The sequence below is a fragment of the Battus philenor genome, unplaced genomic scaffold, assembly GCF_028537555.1.
Source record: "Battus philenor isolate CCGP_79_NKW_IND1 unplaced genomic scaffold, ilBatPhil1.0.hap1 SCAF_24, whole genome shotgun sequence".
NCBI lineage: Eukaryota > Metazoa > Arthropoda > Insecta > Lepidoptera > Papilionidae > Battus > Battus philenor.
The window spans coordinates 2,412,665-2,438,595 of NW_027181687.1; the positions used below are offsets into that span (position 1 = coordinate 2,412,665).

Below are 25,931 nucleotides of genomic sequence, written 5' to 3' on the forward strand. Positions count from 1 at the left end.
TTTAAGGCTTTTAACAAATAATCGTTAAGAAAAAATATCTTTATTATTCAATTCAATGAATTAAAAAACCTTTAAGTTTGCTTTACTGTAACATCAATAAAATTTTATTCTATTACTACTTATAAATCATTTTGGATGTTGTTCATAGTGCATTTAAAATGAATAATTGAACATATATGCAATTTAAAGAGCCATGTATCTAAAATAATTACAATTGTTCCAATCACAGATAATAAACGAGAAAACCATCTTTCAGAAATTTAAATTAAACCTCGTGTAGATAAATTATTTAGCATTCCATTTTCGAATAAAATTCTCGCCATCGAACGAGCTGCTTCCTTTTTATTTCTTTTCACATTGACATCCGTTAGATACTGGCCGAACGCATCGACACACTTTTAAAAGAACACAATGCAGTCGTTATTTTATAATTATAACGTCGTGACTCGATAACGGTGAACGCTATATCGATACCATAACGAAAAATCGATTCCGGGAAGAACGTTTGAGCATCGATTATGCGATCCGAATAAGGAATCGATTCGGTTTTACGTGACATGCGTTTTATTAATGACGATTGTTAATGTTTACTCCATCTTCACGACGCTTGTTTATAAGAGAGGGTAACGGTTAATAATTTTTTTTTTAATATTTTATATAAAACCTTTAATGAAGGAGGATACAAACTACACTCAACTTTTTACATGTATCTCACTTGTTAGAAATGCGCGCAAAAATATCTTCAAAAATACATGCGATTTATATTCAATCTGATTTTAAATAAAAAAAATCGTAAAGGAAAAACTTTAAAGGTTCTTAAAAAAAACTGTGCAAAAGAAGTAATTATGTTCCCCATAAATGTTTATATAAATAAAAATTTCAATTCACTTTTATTATTGACTAGCTTTACCCGCGAATTTGTCCGCATGGATCTTAATTTTTTTAAATTTTTTTCGTTGAATATTATTCTGAAATAAAAGTGGCCTTAACGTCTTATTACATCAGCTACCTGCCAATTTATGTCTCGTCAAAATCGGTTCAACCATTTCCGAGCCCAACCGAAACATACACAGACAGACAATAAAGTAATTTTGGTATACGTGCCGTATATATTCATATGCTAGTATAAAGCGGTTATTTTAATCTAACAAACAGACACTACAATCTTATTTATTTGTATAGGTAAGTAAGTGTATAAATTCAGAAATAAATTTGTTATAAACTGTCGTATTCTTTAGTTTGAACTGATAATAATGTTTACTTCATAATTAGCTTGTCTGTTTAATCTGTCAGAAACAAAATAAATACGATTTTATGTATATACTATATTTTTTAAAATACGCATTTTAATTTGTTAAGATTCGTATTTATTATTCATAGCTCAAACAAGACAAAGCCGGTCTTATTAGCTAGCTGTACAAACACAGATGTAATGTGTGATCTCACCTCAAAAAAAAACACATAAACAAACTTTTTAATTCACGTAATATTAAATTTACATAAATGTCTTTTATTTTCTAATTTATTACTGCGATCCGATATTCATTCACAGTGCTAATATATAACGAAGTCATAAATAACATATTAATAAAATTATATGAAAGTTGAACCAGATATTTTATATTAAATATTACAATTTGCATATAAATTATCTTTCCTTCGTGATATTCCTCGTAGTTTTAGACCAAAGACGCCCACTGCAAGGCATAAGCCTTCCCCAATGATATCTATTAGGATATATATATACATATACTATAATCAAAATGCTTGGTAGGCGGGTTGGCGATCGCACTGTGTTATTATAGTACGCAGGGATGCAGCTGTCCATCCTCTGGAAGCTTGTTAGTGAGCAATGGCAATTCTTTATAATTAAAGCACAAAATGTGAATTATTTAAAATTGTATCCCGGGATTTGAACCTCAGACCTACGATCATAAATCTAAATCCAAACCGTTGGGCTACTACTGTTTAGTAATATTCCTACTCAATACAAAAGTCAGAAGCAGAAACAAATTTTGGAAACTTAAGATACACCTTCATGGCATTAGTAAATTTCCCTTTCAATAGAATCTTATATAATGCATATATACAATTCGTAGAAGAAAAAAATCTAAGCTAGACCTAAGCGAACGTCTGCTTATTTCTGGAATGGATTTCCAAAGCAGCATAAGTATCCTTCTATTGAAATAGGAGGATCGGTGAAGATGAATTAGGCCTCATTTAACCTGCTACTCGGATTGTCAGTTAAGTAAGGAACTCCGGCACTCTCCACACGGTGAGGTGCGTACATGAAATGATTATTTACGGATTACAGATGAACAGTTTTCACATCATCACCATCATTTCAGTCCTGACACGTCCACTACTGGAAATAGGACCATAAGGAAGTGATTTGCATCCAACGGATTCCGAGGACCATGCCATGTTCGTTTGTCCTTGTGGATTTCCATTCTAGAACGTTTAGACGCTCAGACAGCGGCCTGGATCCAGCGCTTATCGGCGACCTCAACAAGGTCATATTTTTGGGTGAGTGGAGCCCCGCACAACAGGATTTAATTTGGTTACATAAATATTTATTGATAGATAGATTTTCGTTTTGAGAATCGAACCGCACGCGGAGACCTGAATGCCTGCTGTAATTCGTCCGACAAACGGAGAGACACGGGTATGTTTTACCTTGAGGCAATAGCCATTATAACCCGTTACCTACGAGCCCCCGGGCTAATAGTTTCCGTGAAGGGTCCAAGTGTTGTGACCCGACCCGCGGGTCGACCCCCTTATCAATGGTTCACAGCTAGCCGCTGCAGTCGGTGAGTTATTTATTTCGTGTACAATTTATTCACGGGTAACCTAGTTAAAACCAATTATGTCGAGAATACTTACTACACTTTGTATGGATAGTAAAAGGCTGTTTATAAAATACGTCGACTGAAATTTCACTTTGTTACACTTTCTGCGGTTACTCCTCTGTAATTATATCACAAAAGCTAGCCACTGAAAATAATCGACAATCATAAAATAAACTAATATTTCTTAAATATTTATTAATGAATATATCTATAATCGGCATTAAAGTATCTTAAACAAGTTCATCACGTTGTATTAGATTTCCCGTCTCCTTGCATTATCTATTGTTACACTGAACGACTCTTCCATCATCTCTCTCCCTTTTCAGAGTAATTTTTTTATTCTGCTTGCGTACAATAAAGGAGAACATCGTATAGAAATTAATGTCTTCTTATTAGTTATCCACCTTTGCCAGCGCATTCGTGATAGTAGTCGTCGCATAGTCTCTTCAATCCTCCCTTTTCGAGGTCGCAACCATAGAGGCTATTCATTTGACCCGTCTACTGCAACGCTGGAGAACTTCTGAATTATGATCCATTCAATCTACTGTGAACATCAAATCTGTCATAAAATTCGTCTATCACATCATCACAGCCAAACATATGCCTTCACCATTACTACCACCAGAATTCTTTTAAAGCAGGAGTTACAAAACGTCTTTCCTCAACCTTTACAAGGTGTCTGTTAATATCGCAAATGAAATGTAAAAATGATATAAATATATTAAAACACAAAATTTGATCTTGCGGTGAAGTCATATTATATATGTAATAATACACGTGTGCATTTAATTTACGGTGTAATAGAGGTCCTAGTATCTCGGTGTAAGTCCAAGCTGATCTAAATTGTCCTTTCTCAATACTCAAGAGAAACAAGACTGAATAAAACCGAATAAAAAGAAATATAAATATACAGAAACGAAACTTGCAATAACCACACGTCAACATCGCCTCCCCCTGTACACTGTCCACTCCCGTCGTGTCTTTACGGCGGATCGTAAACTTGTCCATTGTCTCCGAAGGCCGTTAAAGTCGACGCCACTGCCCGGGTACGGTTCAATTTATTTTGAATCTATTTTTATACCACTAAGTAGAAATACATCGAAGTATTTTTAATGTGTAACATTTGTGAGACATTCCTTGATAATGAGCTGAATTTTAGTAGCTTTTTTTAAGACAACTTTATACAATACATTCACATATAATGTCACAAAATTATCATATCATAAATTTACAACACAGAATCATCTAAAAAAAATTGTATCGTAATATGAAGAATTTATTAAGTGACAATAAAGCTTTAGAATTAACTATTCTACTACTGGATATCATTTTAGTGACCAATAAAACTATGCTATCAAAACATATATATACATATATATATAGTTGTAATGGAATAGGCGTTTGTTTTCCATCTCACCTACGACGACGAAGGTTGTAAACGCCCATCCAAAAGAAACCTGTTCACAACATATCAGGAAAAATAGACCCAGGTAGATCGTTCCAAATCTTGGCGACTCTCACCATAGACGAGCTGTCAAACCAAATTAAATTATTTATAAATATGTAAAACCGACAAATCCAGTTTCTATTACGCACATATTTAGAATTCAAATTATTAACACTAATTTGCAAATTTTCCTTTGCAACTAAGTCATATAAAGTGTTATTCGTTTTATGACTTTACAGTCCAATTACTAAAAATCGCATCTATTCTGGTCACATGTGTTTTTTTACTTGTTTCCCCCTGTCATGTGAGAGGCAGAGTCGTTGCAATTCTGGTAAATAACTTCTCGATTTTCTTCTTTTATTTCACTTTCCCTTTTTATGCTTCATAATCCCTTATTTTTCAATTTCCTCATTCCGATCTCTATACCTTCCGATCTCTATCTTTCTTCACATTCAAATCATATTCCGTGCTTTACTTTCCTTTGCTTGTTTATTATCATTTCTTATTTACTAAGCCTATATTGCTTTATTTATGACTAGCGCTGGATCTAGCTAAACCATTTTTGGCTTTACTTCTGAGTCATATTCTTTTCTATCGTTTATTATACTACTTTTATGGATAACTCTCCGGTCACATGTCATAAATCATTTAAAAATAAAACAAATAACATTCAATTATAAACCGATATCGATTTTCAACTTCGTGCGCTAGTCTTTAGCAGACGGGTTTTTTAATTGTTTATCTCTACATTAGTCATTACCATACGAAATGCCAAATGGTCAAATCCGAAAACGATTACGCAATATTTTGATTACCTCATTAATTTTTTTAACATCTAAAAACAATTACATACTATTACGTAAGACGTCCACACACAAGATGAAAAAACGTGGTGCAACAGACGCTGTATATGGACTGCTTTCAACCAGTCCTTTTTTTGTGGTGTCGGGAAGGAATCTTCCGAATGTTCAAGATCCCCTGCCTCTGGGAGGAGGACAGAGTTATATAGGATTACAGACCACTAAAGCCCCCCCCCCCCCTTCCCCGGGTATCGCCATCTGCGCTATACGGGAGACCGCAGTATCTCCCGGTCAGAGATCGCCACGCGGCCTTCTCTCGCGCTGTACTATTTCAGAAAGCCCGTCCCGGTGTATGCGTGTGTCACGAGAATCGAGATCACATCGACCCGTCGTCCGCCTCAGAGTCGCTGAAGCTGGTGGGAGTTTAGAAACCCCACCCTAAACACCCTACTGGAAGTATCTAGAAGAAACGTTGGTGATATTTTCTCTTCTTTTTCATTCTCGCTTGCAGTAACAATGGTTACTGCTACCAAAATCAGAGGCGTCAACTCCGAGAATAATAAATATTTTTATTTATAATAAAAGCTAAGATTTATTATAAGTGCCAACAATGATAAAGCCAACGACGAATACAATGTACAAAGTCATTCTTCCAAATTTCACAAATCCCATTCAGTGAGGCGACCTTAACCGCAGAGACGAAAATTACTTACATAAATAAATAGCTCTAGTATAACTCTACAACTTCACTTTCGTCACTAGCGCGTTCGATAAATCAGTCTTTTTATGGCCCATGTTATCGGGGACCTCTTGTTCCCCTGTTTTAGATACGTAGGGACAACATATTTTTCAATAATTTTGCACAGCCTTTTTATTTTCATCATCATATTTTATCTTTCATATTATCTTCTACACATCTTTCTTTTATTCGACACATTCTCTTTCATTCCTTTCCATACTGTATTTTCATTTCTTATGTCACCTTTCTTACTTCACCTTCACTTCCAAGGTAACGCTATTACATTTTTATTCATTTTCGTTTCATATTTATACATTTGGTTTTTTCTCAAATATTTTATAATATTTTAAAAATTTACTAGAAAAATTAAAAAGGTTTATGTATATAATATCTTGTCCAGTCAGGTTCAATAGTCAGCTATATATCATAGCTCCAATTCAATCAGTCGAGTAATACAACAACTAAACGGTATTGCCAAACCGCTGTCAATTGTCAGTTTTGTCACTCCGGCAGCGACAGCGGGTGGCGTAATATCTACACGCCTACTCGCCGAAATAGGTGCGTAAACAAAAACGACCTTAATTTTAGCAAATAGCAGATTGACCTGTATTTAATATCCCACAGGCGTCATCATTATCATTTAAGCCATAGAACCTTCACTGCTAGAAATAGACCCTCTGGATTTATAATAAAACCGGTTGAAAGGGACCAGCATCCAACATCTTTCATCATCTGTCTGACAAAAAACTCCTTTTTAACTCTAGACGAAATCCTACATGTTATACCTTCTAAACGACAATATTATTCCGGAAAACCATCAAGTAAAAACTCACGATCTTTTGACGTCTATTGAGGCTATTGAGCTGGATCTCCCTACCAAATATATTATATATCTATATGTACGTATCACTTGGAATTCGCCACCGAGGCGGGTTATGGGGGACATAGTGTGACTTTCAATGTCTAGTTCTCTGCCTGTGATTGAGAAATTCTGATGTTCTTTCTACCTCTCCGCAACCTTCTACAATAAAACCAAATAACCTCTCTTTTTATAATCTCGCTGCGAGGATAATGAAAGAGTTATGCCGTATTCCTACCAACTAAAACCCCATGGTATTCTTTGACGGCATTTGTAAAGATTACAGGAACACCTTCGAATACTACCGTAGTTCCAACAGCTATAGTCTAGTACATCAACATCTTAAGATATGTAGCACATTATTATTAATACAATATTTTCGAGAATTTACAATAATTTTAAGGACCATCTTTGACGTCGTTTACATAAAAAATTAAAAAACAACTTAAGAAAATCAAAGAAAATCCGTAGATTTGTTTAAATAAGGTCGCACAAATTTTTCTAACAAAGGTGCCTATTCAGGGTAGGTAACCTCTATACATAATATCGACTAATATACAGGATGATTAGTAATGTAGTATAAATCATTCCACAGAAAAAAGCTTTAGAGCTTTGACACCCATTTCCAATGCCACATTATTTTTTTTATTTTTTTGGAATGCGATAGATCAATAACTTTTAGCAGCACGAAGTCTACAGGGAAAGATAGTAAAAAATGATTAATTTTATGTGTTGTTCTTAGAATTATGAAAACTATTGACTTTTTGTTACTATCTTATTACTACGTTATTTATTGTTTATATTACTACTGATTTCTTGTACTGTTGTATACCACACATTAAATGACAGCAAGTGAGATATACGTTCATACTTTATAAGTTTAAACACCAATTACCAATCGTTAGTAATAATAATAAATGACTCTTAAAATATTTCACAGAAGTTAAAATATTTTTTTAAAACGTCGAAAAGATGACCTTCAAGTTTTTCTATTAAAACTTGAATATCAATTCACAACACCAAAAGCTTTGAGATCCGAGGCGTAAGAGTCAATAGGCGTTGGACAATGTACGTGAAATTATTACAATCGGCGCGTATACGAGGCAAAGTCAAGAGCTGACCTCTGGCCTGCGTATCGCTTGGTATCTCATTAACGGGACGGTCAGATTGTGGCGTATGGTCCAAGGTGTGAGAGACAAGCGATTTTAAAATTAAATATTTTATTATCATCATCATCCAGCCATAACACCTACTCAGCTTGGCATAGGCCTCTCTCATTTTCAATAAGATCGGTCTGATACAGCCTTCCTTCGACAACCTTAACGTTCGTCTGTCCACATTGTAAGCGGTCGTCCTTCGCTGAACTTGCCAAATTAATTAAATCAATTATTTAATTTTAATTAAACTGCTACTCAGTGTATAACTAATTACTTTATTGGATATATAGGGAAGATTCAGTTTTGGATTATTTTTTGCATTGAATTTGATGTATTTAAAGTTATGATGCCGATAATGGCTTTGTATAGCTTCATCGAAATTGAAGCAGCGGGAACGGGAGGTCCGCAGAATAAAAGTTTACGGTGGGTGATCGTACCCCAGTTACAACGGCGACGCACGAAGAGGGACTATACCCGTGTAGGTGTATAGTGTAGTGAATGAGGTGTAGTGTAAGTTGTGCGAAGCGAAGACTACTCGGCGGTCGGGAGCGACACGGACCTCTCCAGGCCGCCCACTGATGAACGCGGGCTAAGCGGAGGCGGCCGCTGTGTCATGAGTATAAGTGTGATGAATGTTCGGTGCATCATTCCTGACGCGAGCTCGATGTGTGTGATTAAGGAAGAGTGACAATATGCAACCTTACACCTTTCTTTTACTATGCTGAGATGTTCTCATATAATGTTTAACAACAACCACAGAATTAGATGACAAGTCTCCCTTACACATACATCACAAACATATTTTCAATCATTTTTGAACAAAATATAAAGATGTTTTAATAATTTACGAGTAGCAAAAAGCGCTTGGACATATATTTCAAAAGCATATAGAAACTCTTCCGTCCATAACTTGGACCACACAGTGAGCGGTAGGGTCAAAAGCCTTGTCAATACATTGGGTTGTTCGTAAAACCCTGGCCGTATTACGAAATGCAATCCTCGTATAAAACCACGCGTGAAGTATGCTGTAAGAAATACTTTGTATTTCACAGTTACAGTATTTACTGAAGTTGATAAGGCTCTCACGCGGGCTAAGCACATGTGACAGTAAAGAAAGATCGGTATATTGTCATCCAGTGTTTCATCTAAAGATGATAGGTGATCCACTGTCTACAGACACCATGTTGTTTTAGTAGGTTCTAACCTAACACTATCGAGTTAGCAAATCTATGTATAGGCAATGCATGCACAGACTTCTTCTATAGATTGAAAAAGCCTGCATCCTGTGCTTTCCTATGACCTTCACAAAGTTACTAGTCCATCTTGTGAGGTCTTACGCCGCGTGGGACGGTCAGTGGTATACTCCAGAACTTTAAGACCCCAGCGGTCAACTGTTCTGCCTGCCAACTCCCACTTCGACTTGGTAAAATCGCTCAAATCCAATGTAGCAATGTGGCTTTTACAGTAGAAAAATTTCTGTTACTAGATTTAAAATGTGCAAGATGTATGCTAAAAGTTAGTACGCTGTAAATGACATCATAGAAAAGCATACTTTGAAAATGTTTATATATGTAAGTTTTTTTTTCTTACTTTTTCAGGTTTGAGGCATTAATTATCCAAAAAGGTGAGATACACAACTTGTGGTCAATAAGAGACGTAATATTGATTAAGAATTTTTGAATTTAGAACGATATCCGTCATCACACTACCCACATTAAATATCCAGGGGTCTATTTCAACCCGTACCTTCCTCGGAGAGATCACATACCGATAGTACAAACATCAATATGCTTGTAACAAAGATACGTAGAATAAAAGTAAACTACGCATATTATTTTTACAAAAGCTGACTTTATCCTTTTTAAAGCGATAAACGCTAATATACTTCCCTAGCCTTTATCAACGAATAATAGTATAGTCGTAAAAATTTAATGTTATAAAAAATAACAATAAAATGTACACCCACAGAGTAAATTATCTCATTTTTTTTTCTAAAAGCCGTAGAGTGGTACGATGTTGAAATTATTTATTGTTTCCGTTTCTATATACTTCTAAAGGTTTTTCTTTACTATTATCAAGAGTTAGTACTTAAATTTATTATGTGACATTAAGTTTATTATTATAGTGAACGTTGTAACTAATCCTGAGATGATGTTATCTCCTGCGAACAGTCGTAGCCCAGTGGTGGAGGACTGAGACTTGCAATTACAAGTCGCGGTTTCGATTCCCGGGATACAATCTTATAATTCACTTTGTGCATTAATTATATAAGATAACCACTGCTCACAGACAAGCAGATGATGGGCAGTAGCGTCCTCTGCACGTTTTAACACCACACTGCTATCACCGACACGACTTCCTGCTAAGCGTGGCGATTATTATATATCCCCACATAGATATATACACCTTTGCCTTGCAGTGGGCGTCTATAGGCTGAAACGTCGAATACTCCTTAAATATCTAATAGATTCAGGCGTTACTTTGCCGAAGTCCATTCTAAGTAAGAAAAGGACTAACATATAGCTACTTCCTCTATTTAGCGGTACTTTATTACGTCGAATACTCCGACTGTCTACTAGACATTCACTTCATTGTACATACAAATATATGACTTTTCTGCAAATGCTATCTTTTATATTAAAAGCTTACAAACTTAAAATCCGTGTTCCAAGAAAGCTGCAAAACTTCTCAAATTAATTAACGTATAGTAAGTGACCTTCATCATTAATATTTTAGCAGTTGGAAGTCCACTGGTGGACATGGACCTCCCCAATAACATATATTCCGGTAAGCCTTTCACTAGGTAGACGCTGAATGCGGGGATAGTTGAACTGATCAAAGTTGCAAGCAGGGGAAGGCTGGCTTGTAGTGGGAATTTATCGGCTAACATAATGAAGACATTCCTATAAGGTCTAGTGTATATATATATATAATTATATATTTTATTGTAAATATATATATGTGTATTCTAAACATTTCATGTTATTTTACATATTCTCTTGTAAACTTCATAAAGAGATTGTAACGAAATGTCTTTTATAAATAATTTAAATACTAATTAAATAAATAATTAGACATTGACTTTATATTAATTGGCCACCTACGACCGACTTATTCAAATAGAAAATAAACGGTAATGTGTACCAGAGGTGCTCAACGTTTTTTGACTTGCGGCCCGGTTAAAAATCTGTTTAATTTCTAACACAATTGTTTTTAATTTAATTTTTATCTACAAAGTGGTTACTTTTATATACAAAAGCTTTGAAATACACTGTATTCAAAAATAAATAGTTTCAGAAATAATAAATAACGTAATGATAATATAAAAAGGAAAATCGATTTAAAAATTCGGATTACTAAATGTTAAATGAATTACTGTTCTGTCGTTGCAGAAATCATACTGTTGGAAGTTAAAGGTCAGTTGCATTTGAATAGAAAAAAAAATAATGTAACATATATATCACACTAAAAGCGAACTCTTTATACAGGATAATTAAAAATAGATGTAATTTTTTTGCTTGTAAATGAGCTTTAAAGCTAAACTAATAGCCAATCATTCTGTTTATGGTGTATTCAGACAGTAATGAGATCGATGAAAAAGCATTTGGATTTTTTTGCGAACCATTAGTTTACAGCTTCTGACATAGACCACCCAGAGTTTTAAAAAATCCTATAAGAATATTTTAAGTCGATAGGGAGGACAATATGCGATCCGCTGTACGAGATGGTCCATACGGTTTACGAGCGTCGGACATTCTGTGAAATGGCCAATGTTATTAAACAGATTTATGTCGTCGTGAAACATACGAAGCGGTGTCTTTTCTTTTGCTTTAGACTCGGTAACATAACGTCAACCTCATATCGATGTAATTTTAGAAAATAAATAACTTGTCAGCTTACAAAGTACACGGTTACATACGTATGTTTTATACCAACGATAAGAATACCAGACATTCTTTTTTTTATTTATTTGATATTTATTGCTAGATATGTTTAGACTTTATCGTGTCAGTTAATACTAAAATTAACGATATGTAAGTTTGTTCAACTATTTTTAAATTAACTCTTTCATTTAAGAAAATTTCAAATGGTTTGAAATATATAAAATTTCCCTTTTAATATCTATAAATTTTTGTGTACATACATACAAGATAACCTCGTGTCAAGGTTATATTTTAACAAATATATCTTTATATCGAAAATGCAGTTTTTTAAAGCGTTTAAAATATTTATATGACAACAAAATCATCTATCTAGATGCAGGGTGATTATAAAAGCCTTAAAATGATGAATGTATATAATACATATTTGCTTTTAATTAGTCTCTGGTACGATCTATCGTTCAAAACAAAAAAAAAACATTTTTAAAATTCGAATGGCTAAATATTTAAATTAATTATTGTATATAACCTGTCCCTGCAGACTTTGTACTTCCAGAAGTTATTAATCTTTCGCATTCTATTAAAAAAATAATTAATTAAATATATGTATATCTGTTTTTTTTTGGCACTCATTTTGTTGCAAATGAGCTAAAGATTCACTATCTTAAACACCTATTTCCAATCACCCTATATACATATTGTACATATCTTATATACCAACGATAAGAATCCAAAAAAAAAACAATATTTATAAACCTCATTCAAAAGTTAGGTAATACCAGAGATTGTCTTCAACAGCATTTTTTCATTTAACGCATCCAGTTTTAATTTAAAAATTACACTTGGTAGTATAGAATGAAATTTCCTTTTTTAGTTAACATACTCGTATATCTGTGCTTAACTATAAGCATTTAGATTTAAAGTAACGCGTGACAACCAAAACTCGACTTTGTAGGTCGATACTGCCTGCCTAATACAACCTTCACTTCAGCAAGCCTTCGCACTGTCAAAAGTGACAGAAGAAGAAACTCCAGCAATGCTAGTATTCATGATGATGTGTGAGAAAGACAGAATATCCTCTTGAAGATATAAAGTCATCTGTTAAAGTTTATACTATATATTTGACGAAACAAAGAAAGCGTGTTATTTAATAACCTTGTACTAACAACCTGCTAATGAATTTGCTTTACTCGAATAATCAATAATTCGCCTTGTATCGGATTTGTTATTACTTATTTCCGCTTGTTTTATTGATTTTACTCATTTTTGGAATAAACACTAACTTGCAATATTTAGACAAAAGATTGTACAATGCCGGGAGTCATTATCATCGTTTCAGCTGGAAGATGTCCACAGCTGGACATATGCCTCTCCCAGAGATTTCTAATAGAACTGATTAAAAAGTATATCCAGTTTCTTCAGACGATCTTAACAAGGTCTTATCTCCGCCTTGTGGATGGGCGTTCTATGCTGCGTTTTTTTAAATGATTTTATTTAGTTCGACCCGTACGGAATTTGTTTATTTGGGTCAAAATTAGAAATTGAAATTTAAGCATCTTCCCGTTGTCAGATTGTTCTGAAATTTGGTACACACATTTAATTTAGATGACAATACAATATAATAAAATCAATAACATTATAAATCCAAGATGGCGGCCGATACAAAATGGCGGAATACATATTTTTCCTTAACCCCCTCAATATGGGTATCAAACTAGTGAAACACGATGATTATGACAAAATTTAAAATTTAAGATGGACGCCATTCCAATATAGCGGACTAGGTACATATTTTTCCACAATCACCACAAAATGGGTATCAAAAAACCGTTTAACTTAAAAGTTTTTTAAATGTATTTTTTTTTATTTCAAATCACTCTCCTCTATCACATTGATAGGACAGAGCATTGCAATCTCAATATGTAACAAATCACCTTAATTATAATACAGTACTTATTTAATTTCATAACTGAACATATTTTGCATATTTACATAGGTATCTGTTTCATATATTCCAGCTTTATTTATTTGTCTATGCTGCGATTGACAGCCCGTGGTCTCCGCTTTTTTAATGGCCGCCGCTTTGGGGACCTCTAGTTTTGTGATCATATTTTTACGACAAGGATTTATACTTTCTATAACAATTTTCGCAATTTGTATTTTATTAACATCCTCTGTATTTATCCTTAATAATTTCTTTCATATTATTCTCTTTCATTTTTCACATTAGCTTTTACTTTTGCGGCATATTTATCTATGCTGCATCTTTTACCTTTTGCCACACATTTTGCGATTTTAATCCCATTGCTATGTCCTTTAGGGCTATAAAGTTATGAATACATTAATATTTGTTGTTCTATGTACGGTTGATGATCAATTATAATTAAATGTATGTTGCATTCGTTATTAGAGATTTCTGGAGAGGTCTATCTTTACAAGAAAGAAACTCGAAATGTCTTTACAAGAACTAATAAATAATTGTGACATCCTTGGACGAACGTAAGGCTTCGTAAACGTAAGGCCGTAGATTTCCAATAAAACTAGTAGATAGCTGCATGCATCCAGCCTGTGCTGAAGAGTTTACAATAATGCTTGTTTCAATCAATTATCACGACTTTCTTTTTAAATTTATCATTTCGATTAATATTTATGATATTTAAAAGGAATGGTAATTTATGAATTACTTAGTAGAACTATATACGTATGTTACATTGTACAATTTTAGAATAAGAAAATGTTTAGAAAAATCACAGCGATGCTGTAAAAACCATCCTTGTTGTATGTCCATTTTCAACTGCTATAGACACAATGTTTTTATGTTTTTTTATGACTCCCTTTTTTGGGACCCTCCCGTTCCCCCGTCCGTGGGGCCAGGGACGTTACAACTCTGTTAAATTATTTTTCATTATATGCTTTTATTTCACTTTCTCTTTTCATCGTTCACAATAATTTTTATGATACGTAGTACACTTAAATTTAATGACATTTCCAATCATTTAGACATCGATTTATTTAGCAATAGTTTTGCAATTAGTCAAAATTATTTTTTGATTCACTCTGTACGAGTTAAAAATTAAAGTTTGAATTTAATGTAGTTTTTCATTAAATTCAAACTTTACTTTTATGTTTCCATTTTTAATTGGTTTAATTATATCTACTGTCTATTCTATCCTTACCTACCTTAAAATTGATAGTATCTATTATTTTTGTTATGTGCTTATATAGATAAGAATAAATAGAAGTTTATTATCAACAAACTTATAGTCTAGTTGAGTTTAAATATTCAATATGAATCTGTAAGCTTTCCCAAAATTGTAACATAAAACGAAATAATGTGGTTTGAACTCGTATTCAAGCATAGTAAGGTTGCAACCGTTAACGACTAAGCTATAAATGTTTTTACAATTACGTGATAAAAGCTAATTAAATTTAAAGGTTAGAAGTTCAAGTTAATATCCAGGAACAACGCGTTCGTGTCAGAACTTCTATTTTTAGCTATCTGCAAATAGAAGCTTGTATTAAAATTCCACTTTAATCTTAATATGGCGTAAGACAACGTAGGTGGTTAGAGCCAAGGTTGAGGTCTGTCTGACAGAGGATTGACAAGTAATTTTTTTTTTAATTTTATGTTGTGAAAACAGTAGATGGAACGGAGTCGTATTTCGAAAAAAGTTTTTATATTTGATTAAATAAAATTTTCATAAATCTTTATAAATATTTTCTTTAATTTTAGAAAGTAACGTCGCTATCATATATCTGCAAGTCGGGCCTGTAGTATAAATAATGAACACCAAATAAAGAAAAACACCTATAGTCTAAAATCACTTGCATTAAATTTGAACAAAATACTGATACACTACTAATTATGAAAAAATGATAATTGAATTTTAATCGTTATATGTTAATCACTTAATATTTTAAAACATGTTTTATAAAAAAAAACCATACAGTTTTTCCAAAGAATACTTCAATGTTGCCAGTTGTTTCCATGACTGTGAAATGGGAAAAATTGTATACTTACATTTATAATAATAATTTTCATTCTTTTCTATTGTTTTTTTTTTCATTTCTCTCCTTATATTATAGTTGCGAGAAGTAACGATCAATCATAAAAATTCAAAATTCGAATAACTGGGCCCCTTACTGAAAATCAGCACTGTAGTTAGTTGTCCCATCAATATAATCTTCTTACTTTATTAATAAAAGTGTATCGTACTCGTGTGATGTTATAAGGTCTGAGCTTACAGTGTTCTGGGTAACTGAGTAGGATGTGATGTGATTAGTGCGTTTAGAATACTATAAGATGGGACTGGTAAAGATTTTCTTAGGATGCCTCTTTCAGGTCTTGGAGGCGGAAGAGGGAGTATAGGGGGATTCGCTATGAGGAAAATTGGATGCGTTGAAACTGAAGGGGGCGACGTGTAACGTAATGTTGTGACAAGGCCTAATAGTATTTAATGGAATCAGGCGTTACCTTGCGGAAGTCCATCCTAAGTAATACAAGGACCAATATTTAGCCACTTCCGCAAATGCAGTGGTAGTCGTGCAACAAATGCACCACCCGCCAGCCCGCTGATAAATGCGTATGCGGCAAACAATGCGAATCACATAACCGCCACCGCCAAATTACTCAACACGTGTTTCACCACTCCACGGGGCATCTTTAGGAGTTATGTTACACCGATTAGTGCCAAACACAGAGACTCTGTGACCACTGCATGTGCGGAAGTGGCTAAATATTGGCCCTTTTCTTACTAAGGCCTAACAGCACATACAATAGTTAAATAGTACAAATACAATAGTTCTCACAGAGTGAATCTATTGCTATAGTTATATCGAAACTGCTGTACAGCGTAAATGAACTATACTTTAATCACAAGAAATATTGGAACCGGACGACTACGCCACGATAGTGTCACAGTGTCAATTAAATCGATCACATTGTTTTGGTATCATTTACACTAGTGTTTATAATACATGTAATTAACTCCTAATTTGTATTATTATATGATTTTATATTACATAAGTTATAGTATCATTATGTATTGGGAGGTTTACCTTATCATCTTTTTAATTCACTTTTACTATTGTTAAATAAATTATTATTTGTAAATGTTTGGGTCTAGTATAAGTTAGAGGTAATGGATTAGAAAAGACGAAATCAATTTTTATTATTTCTTTTATTAAATATTTTAACAAAATTTGTAACATTCCTTTTTATATGTTTCAGATACCAACGTTTCTTAAAATTACAATAAGAAAACATCTTGGTGCGGACTGTTTGTAAGGTAATAATTAAAATAATTAATATTTATGTTAATTACATTATAATTAAATTTACATATCGAAACTTTTTAACCATTTTTATTGACCAGCACAAATACCAAATACTCCTAGCACGACTTGAGCATTATCTCTGAAGATTACTAAATTCAAATGACTCAAACATGGCGGAGTCTTCCGGTTCCGTTATTGCTTGTGGTTAAAGCAAGGGCTTACTTAAGTTAACTTATTTAACATAGACCTTGCTTAGCAATATTAACATCAATGATACTTAAACTAATGATAATGTAGTTAATGATTAGATTCTCTCGTCATTATCACTGGTAGACAAGCTAAATTAGTTTGTTTGGACCTATTTGCCTCAAGTCCCATTTGGACCCATACCCATATCAAAACATTAACTTCCTTTAATTTAAAGACACCATTAATTTTTTTTATTTTGTTTTAATTCTTTAAAGAAACATTACAACGTATGGTCAATGGGCCAGTGTTACGGAACTTTAAAATTTTAATTTTTACAAACATTGAAATAAAATTTTACATTAAATATATATACAGGATCATTATTTATATGTGTAAAACCTAAAGGGTAAATGTATAGCACATTTGCATTCGTATATAATAACACCCTATACAAAAATCAATTGGTTATATCATCAAAAATCATCATCTTCAGCTAGATGCTCACTTTAAAGCATTTGCCTCGCTCATAGATCGCACAATGGCCGGTCTAGTGTCCTAGCGGGATCTTGACTATGATGGTCCACATAGTGGGGTATCTATCCCCCCTCCCCCCGCGTATATTGACTGACTATTCGTAAATAATATTGTAATGATGATATAATAAGAAAAAAAAATTCGCAATAAATTCCTTTTTTTTCTCAGTCGTACACTCCTTTCAGAGTGGTCGCACTCGTACCCTGGTCGATTCTGGTGCTCCTGCTGATCTAGCTATGCGTCGCCTTGTAGCTCGGTGTTTGGCGGAGGGGGAGCATTCATTAATAAAAATTATTTTTATTTATTTTCTGTCGCTGCTGACTCTGTACTGCCATTAGTTATTGTCTTGTCGCATTATTCGCATATAAAAACTTTTTGCTGACAAAATAGCGATTCATACACTTTAAAGCTTTCACACCTATAATCAATCAACCTGTATATTAATATGGCGTAATAAGGCAAAAAAAAATATTTTGATTAAAATTTAAAAGGTTGACAACCTCTGCACCGGGGTATCGCCCTGCCCGAAAAGGAATATTGAGCGACCAATGCGTCACTCAACTTTTACCGAGCCAAACCTTCGCTTCAAGGTCGAATTACATACATTCACATAAACATGACATACGGTCTAATAAATTATTTTTTCGTGCACCGTTACATGTCCTACTCAAAATCTAGGCGAGCAATAAATCTAAGCTCTATATGTTAAGGTCATTCTAGAATCATTTTATGATTATTTTATTTCGAAATTCAAATCGATAGAACCATCAAGCCTTCACCTTGTGACTTCTGGTTTGATGTTCACGTATTTATTTCCGTCTCTTATTAAATCACTGGACAATTTCGACGTTAGCACATGTGCTAGACATCATTCGTTCATTATACAGGATATAAATAAATACATCTAAAAAACTTTTAAGTTAAACGGTTTTTTGATACCCATATTGTGGTGGTTGTGGAAAAATATGTACCTAGTCCGCCATATTGGAATGGCGTCCATCTTGAATTTTAAATTTTGACATAATCATCGTGTTTTACTAGTGTAGCCCTTTCATTTGATACTCATATTGAGGGGGTTAAGGAAAAATATGTAATCCGCCATTTTATATCGACGGCCATCTTAGATTTATAATGTTATTGATTTTATTATATTGTATTGTCATCTAAATTAATCGTGTGTACCAAATTTCAGATCAATCTGACAACGGGAAGGTGCTTAAATTTCAATTTCTAATTTTGACCCAAATAAATAAATTCCATACGGGTCCAACTAAATAAAACCGTTTAAAAAAAAGCGTTGGTAAACCAGCTAGATAAAGCAAGAAATATATTTTATATACAATTATTACTTCTTCATCTACTATACGTCATTCTTATTTTTGTGTCGATTCATGTTAAACGCTGTTAGGCTTGTCTAGTTTAAACATAGACCTCCACCTAAATTTTCTAGAAGACCAGTTGAAACCGACCTGCTTCCGGCGACTTTAACCACGTCGTCTGTCCATCTTGTAGGTGTTCATCTAGTGGCAGTATACAGAACGCATAGCGAGCAGAACATTTGTCCTCTGTGGCCTAAGATTCTGAAGTTGTGACCATCGACCAGCAGCTAGAAGATGCACCCACAAAATGAACAGACGACCATGTTAACATTATCGAAAGATGCTGAATGCAGGCAATTTCTACCGGTCTGAATAAAAATTTAAGGTATCCTATGGATGATTTTAAACCTAAATCTCATGGCACTAAGGTTAACAGGCTTCCTGAAAGCTCCAACTCAGACTATTTTTATAGATATTTCTCCGGATTTGAGGCTCTAAGCAGCCAAGTTCAAAAGTCGCTGTAACAGTCACTCCATATAGCAAAGGTCCTTAAAATGGCACCTCGACTTGAGCTTTTTAAGAAAAGGACCAATATTTAGCCACTTCCGCACATGCAGTGGTAGTCGTGCAATAAAGTACAATGCCCGTCAGCTCCCTGATAAATGCGTATGCAGCAAACAATGCGAATCGCACAACCGCCACCGCCAAATTACTCAACACATGTTTCACCCCTCCACGGGGCATCTTCAGGAGTTATGTTACACCGATTAGTGCCAAACACAGAGTGACCTGATAAATGCGTATGCGGCAAACAATACGAATCCGAACACAGAGTGAATCACAGAATGGCACGCATTTATCAGCGGGCTGGCGGGCGGTGTACTTTATTGCACGACTACCACTGCATGTGCGGAAGTGGCTAAATATTGGTCCTTTTCTTACTTAGGATGGACTTCCGCGAGGTAACGCTGATTCCATTAAATATTTGGGCTATTTATTCCTATCGCCATTACCGTTTCTGCATCAATTACTGTTCAAAATTCTCGTATTTTAAGTGAAGTATAAACACAAAAACTTTAGAATGTATACGCATTTAAAACACCTGCCACTCACAAAGTACCACACAACGGATGGGACCTCGTTGATAAACAAAGCGGAAGTGTTGATAATAAAACCGATTCATCGCAACGGTAAAATCGGCGGTGACTGTTGTCGCGTCGTTAAAAAAAAATACGTCACACATGACCTCGATGATTGATTCGAATTTCGAATACTAAGTTTTTTTTTAATTGGTTACATGTTTTTTTTATAATATCATTACCATTTAAAGCATGGATGCACATACCGCGGCCCGCCGGTCGAATACTGGTGGCCCGCCGATAGCAAATATAATACTCTCGTACATTCGAAAGATATTGAATTCTATTCCAGAAAAAAAAAAAAAAACAAATAAAAATAATTACCTATACTTCTGGCGGCCGGCCCGCCATCAGTTCTTGATTTGCCCGAGTGGCCTCTAGTCTTAATAAGTCTGTGCAACCATGACTTAAAGACATTTGAGGACTGATTAAAAACAAAACAATTCTTTGCGATATTTTGAAAAGCGAATTAGTATTTACCCTTTGGATTATACATATTTAGCAGTAGGAGATCATCGGTAGATGACTGAGAATTACGATAGCACGTCGCGGGTTCGATTCTAAGGATTCAAATTCACATTTGTGCATTCTCAATAGCGTTCTCTGCGTACCGTAATACATAGCGATCGCCAACCCGCCTGCCAAGCATGGCGATTATGGTTTATCCCTCCCCTCTTACCAGTACGTGGTCACTCTAGAACCTTAAGGACATTCTTAATGAGCCTTAATTGCACGTGTTTGAGGAGATTATATAGCTTTTTTCTTATAACTGTTACATCTTTTGTCTAAACCTGCTTCCTACCTTTCAACTTCTACACACACATGCACATAACACGCACATATAATAAACGGCGCCATGATGCACTATGACCAAATAATTCACACGTCCGAACCCACGTCTATTAAAGAAGAGACCCGTTAAATGGCAGTTAACGTTAAATTAGACCCTCATCTCAATCAATTCCGTGTACAGCCGCGTGTGGTCTAAGTGAAAAGAGGAGCGATCAGCGATTTTAGTTTTTTTGACAGTTACGAAAAATATCCGGTACTACGTCTGTATCATTAGAGAAGAAATAAATAAATAAGAATACCTTTACTTATTTTTTTTGTCGTTGACAGATACACTAATTATATACTTTGTTACAGCCTTCTATTTAATATAATTGTTTATATTACATTGAACCACATAACTATCTCTTTTTAAATAACAATTTACTCATTCATATCTAATATGAATCCAAAATAGTTATTTAAGTAAGCTAGAAGAGTCCAGTTACGTAAAACAGAGATGACCAACCTACAGCTCGATTATTTGTTGATTACATGTAACCGAATTCACTTTTCATTTTTTCATTTTGTTTAAATTTTTGTTTAATTATATTTTTAACTAGTTGTACCCGCGACTTGCTACGCGTAGAATTTAATAAAAATACGTAGTTTTTTGTTCTTTTTTGTCTTTCTAATCCGACTAATCTCAGAAATGGCTAAACCGATTTTGACGAAACTTACACTGGAAGGTAGCTGATATATTAAAGAGTAACTTAGGACACTTTTATTTAAAAAAAAACTCATAATTAAAATTTAAACATAAAAGAATAAACGTTCTTTTTTTAAAATTCCACGCGGACGAAGTTGCAGACACAGCTGATATATAAATAAATAGTTTTCTAACATTATGAAACTTAATTAAAATACACATAAATGTAAAATCTACCTTCCATCAACTAAAACCTGTCCTTTGTACAGTAGCTGAAGTAATCCAGGAAGACTTTACTTGTCAAGTTCTCTAAACAGATTTTATCTTGTGTTTGCACGCTAAACGCCTCAACTTGTCTCAGCGAGATTCGCTAGGCGGACTTCCGAACGAACCATTAATTATCTGTAAGACTGATTGAGATAAATACAAGTTGACATAAATACACATCTAATACAGGAGGTAATTAATATCAGGTCACTATTAATAATGAAAATAAAATTGTCATATTTTTATTTATGTATATATTACTAGCTGATCCCGCAAACGTTGTTTTGCAAAAAAAATTGAAGTTTTTAATTAACAAATGTAAGATAAGGGTTGATCGTAGAGGAGTAAAAATTTAGGTTTGTATGTATTTTTGTATGTTGTATCATAATAAAATAAAAACCAAAAAAATTGTCTAAAAAATTAAAAATCAAATTTAGGGGTGGACCACTCTTATCACTTAGGGGTATGGAAAATAGATAGTAGCCGATTCTCAGACATACTGAATACGCACGTAAAATTTGGTAAAAATCGGTCAAGCCGTTTCGCAGGAGTTCAAGTTCGAACACCGTGACACGAGAATTTTATATATTAGATACATCAAAATTTTTTCCTATCTCACTGGGAAAATCCTACATGATATACTTTTCTGCGGGGTAAAAAAAGTCCTCTTACTGGCCAAATATCAATACCATAAGATGAAAGGCTTTAAACAATTGGTTTTACCAGTGATGAATTACGGTAATGAAACCTGATCTCCCACTCTGAGCGTCATTGGCAAGCTGTTGGTCGCTCAAGGGGACCATGAGATCCGTAAAGTAACAAATGTAACCAACGAAGCCTTACGAATTGTTAAGTTCAAGTGACAGTGGATAAGCGACATGCCGCTACAGCCTTAAGGTTCTGAAGTGGATATTATAGGGCAAGAGTAAAACATTCGCCCATAAATTTGACAGATAATCCAGTTAGGATAGATGGAAGATGAGACACTAGCCACTTCCAACCAGTCTTTTTAGGAATCTATGAGAAAACCTATCTTCTCTCGTCTTATCACTGAAATAATGATGAAGAAGTAAAAAATATTGTTACTATTAAATGCAGTCAAAATAAAAAAAATTCTCTTCATCCTGTATTTTAAATACAACTGATTCAGTTCATTATTTATATTAAAATTTGCTTCGTAATCAATTTAAATCAATGTTAAAACGTAATTCGTGCTACAGTTTTTTTTACATAGATTATTCTCTACATTGCGCAGTGAGACTTGCGACCGTATGTCGTGGGTTCGATATCCGGGATAAAATCTTATATAATTCACACTTCTTGCATCAATTATATTAAATAGCCACTGCACACGAACAAGTTTCCAGAGGTTGGGCAGCAACGTCTTCTGCGATAGCCAACCTGCCTGCAATGCGTGATGAATATGATATATCCCCTTGTAGAGACTTTCCCGATAACTTAATATTTAACATTAAATATTACATTCACACGACACGCTTTGAAAATATCGATCTATACGATTTTCTTACGGAATGTAGCCCACGCTACGTATAACATTAAACAAGTCAACATCAATTATTCTGGTTTTATTCCACCAAAGCAGAAGTTAATATCCCAAACACTCATAAATATCTTTGGCAGAGGCCTAGAAATAAACCTTGCAGGGGGCAACAACGACGATTCCCTAAGGCTTTGTTCTCAACTAGGAGGCAAGGGCTAACTTAATATCAACTTAATTGTACTTTACCTAATGACTATATTACATATTACTATTAAATTATGTCAAATGCTAAATGCTAAATGCTATTAAGTTCGTAGTATTAACGGTGGAATTGGTGCTAATAAAATATGCTATACGTTGTAATTAGACGTACAGACAATGTGAACAGATGATCCTGTTAAGATAGTGAGAAGAGAAGAGAAAAAGAAATCTATGGAGTAGGCCCAGATATATCATGACTGAAATTTTTGCACATAATTTTTTTATTCACAAAACCGATGTAATAGTATTAATAAAAATTAAAACATCAAAATAGTTTTAAAAGTAGTGCAATAATTAATTAGTATAGAGATTAAAAGGATTTTTGGCTTCATTACATTCATATAAATTGTACACATCGAACAGGTTCAGTAACGGGCGCTGGAGATGCGAGAAAAAAAAACACTGCATCGGCCAGATGCTGTTCCCGGAAATTGAACGAGATGGAGGAGTTGCAATAAAACAACTCAAATGAGGCGCTCGGCTTTATTATCGTACGACCTTTTTGCGAGTTATAATTTACAAAATAAAAAAAAACAACTCGAATGACGTTAATAAATGTTCTGCTCGAGTAAAAGTTATTGAAGCGAGAAAATATTGAAATTAAACTAAAGAATCTTCAATCAGATTCATTTAGTTTGATCGGAATAATAAATTATGTTCCATTTTTAAATTTATTTTCTTCGTCAATTCAACTAATCATAGACTACAAAACATATCTTTGACATAAGATTTATGCCGTCTGTTTTATAACCAGCCTCCACATGTAATTTTTTATTAATAATATTTATACAGGTTGATTGCCATAGATGTAAGAACTTTAACGGAGTAAATTCATGGGTCATTAACTGTTGATTTATCTACACACACACAAATCAATGGTTTCTGATAGAATAAATACCGAAGTAAACACATAAGAAGGTAATTACTTCAAACAAATAAGTTATTCAAAGTAAGTCTGTATATATATACATAGATATATATACGTGTATATGTGTGTATATGTATATTTACACATATATATACGTATGTATGCTACGTGCCTAGGATAGGATTTTATATCTGATAATATCGCTAACTAATATGAGCAGAACAATTATGAAGAATAAATATAACGTAATATTTATGAAATTCAAATTACTACATATTCGATCTGTCTATATGATGATATATAAAAGGTTTGTAGCACTCACTGTTCAAAGCCTTTACACCAACCAACTACCTTCTATATGATCAAAGGAAATGTCGGTATATGCACCAACTAAATAAAACAGCTTAATTTAATTGAAGATATTTTTTAAGTCACATTATAACACCTCTCCACAATAATAAAAATAACCGATAATAAATTAACATGTTAAGAAGAATCGTAACCAACAGTTTTTTAGAGGTTTATCGTAAAATATTATTTGCAATTTTATTTTTTTTTAACGACAATATTTCGTAACATAATATTATCAAAGCAATTACGCAATGGAGACGAATCGATTTGAATTTCTCACGTAATAAATAAAATATACAACACATATTAAAATTTAAATTTAGAAAGTAAAAAGTTAAACTATAAATTTATTTACAGTCACACTGGTATAAACATGTACAACGTAATCATTTCAAAGTTACATTTGAATGTTACGTAAGAACAAAGGTTTTTATAATTTATAATCGAATCAGTTGAAACCCCAAAAAAACCGGTCGATACTGAACCACGGGGCGGTCAGATGTGAGACCATCTTAATCAATTGCCTTTGAATTAGGTCCGTGCTCACAGGACATTCACCCGATGTGCTGCAAAAACACTTGCACAACGTACACTTGCTTGCAAAATAAGTAACTATTAACTTACTAGTTAAATGCAAGTTTATAAACTAACGTGCCAGGAATGTAATTCGTATGCTATTAAGTGTTTTGGCTTCTATATTTATAAAGTAATATCCCATCAAATTAATTCATAATGATCATTTCTGCGATAAGATGTCCACTGTTGAACATAAACCTTCCCAATAAATTTCCAATAAGACCGTTAAAAATCGGTCCGCGTTCAATATTTTTCAACTATAAAGCTATATATATTTTACTAGTAAAAACACAATAACAGAATCTAATCATAAGTCACATTTTCATTAGTTGAAGCACAATTAAGTTAATAAGTTAACCCTTGCATTAACATAAGTAATACCGGAACCGGAAGACTGCTACAAGTTAGATAGAATCAGTTGAGTAGCGAAAAAAAACACG

At 33.7% G+C, this 25,931-nt stretch overlaps 1 protein-coding gene across 1 annotated transcript in view; it reads left to right on the top strand.

Moving 5' to 3' along the window:
- Nucleotides 1–25,931, top strand: part of sano (serrano) — a 166,545-nt gene that overhangs the window by 117,230 nt on the left and 23,384 nt on the right. Inside the window, exon 4 of the mRNA XM_068767941.1 lies at nucleotides 16,963–17,020. The gene's annotated coding sequence lies outside the window, so the exon portion shown is untranslated. The remainder of the gene's footprint in view (nucleotides 1–16,962; nucleotides 17,021–25,931) is intronic.